This window comes from Gymnoscopelus microlampas (assembly GCF_963454915.1).
Source record: "Gymnoscopelus microlampas genome assembly, chromosome: 1".
Lineage (NCBI taxonomy): Eukaryota > Metazoa > Chordata > Actinopteri > Myctophiformes > Myctophidae > Gymnoscopelus > Gymnoscopelus microlampas.
In genome coordinates this window covers 427,996-428,685 of record NC_139962.1, presented here as the reverse complement: position 1 = coordinate 428,685, position 690 = coordinate 427,996, and positions in this window count along the sequence as shown.

The window sequence follows — 690 nt, the reverse complement described above, 5'->3', positions numbered from 1 at the left end:
AAGTCTAACAGGCCATTTTGGCACATTTTTGCTCGGCGCTACCCTCACGTTTGCCTGTGTTGCTCATTCCATGAATGCCCGATGCTTACAAGCTGTACCTCGTTGTAAAGGTGACTAATCACCGATAAAAATGATATATAACACTTTACTGATTGGTATTAGTAATGGGGAGATATAATGGCCCAAATTCAAGTTTCCTTACATTTTGTGAGCGGTTTAGATCTAATAACAGAGGGTTTATAGATCTAATAACAGAGGGTTTGTAGATCTAATAAGAGAGGGTTTGTAGATCTAATAACAGAGGGTTTGTAGATCTAATAACAGAGGGTTTGTAGATCTAATAACAGAGGGTTTATAGATCTAATAACAGAGGGTTTATAGATCTAATAACAGAGGGTTTATAGATCTAATAACAGAGGGTTTGTAGATCGTCTCTGCAGTGCAGTGATGCAGCCTGCTATGCTCTGTCTCACCCACCAGAGGTCGCTGCGGTTCCTGTTCCTGAGCATCTGCTGCTAAAGAGAAGCTGGATGAAGACACTCTGTTATTAATATGAATATATGTAGATCTATAGATCTATAGATCTATAGATCTATACAACACATTATATACATGTTCACATCATCACTAACAGCCGCCATGAGGATCTACAGGCTTTTCTAAAACAGCAGATCTACAAGCAGCCGCCAA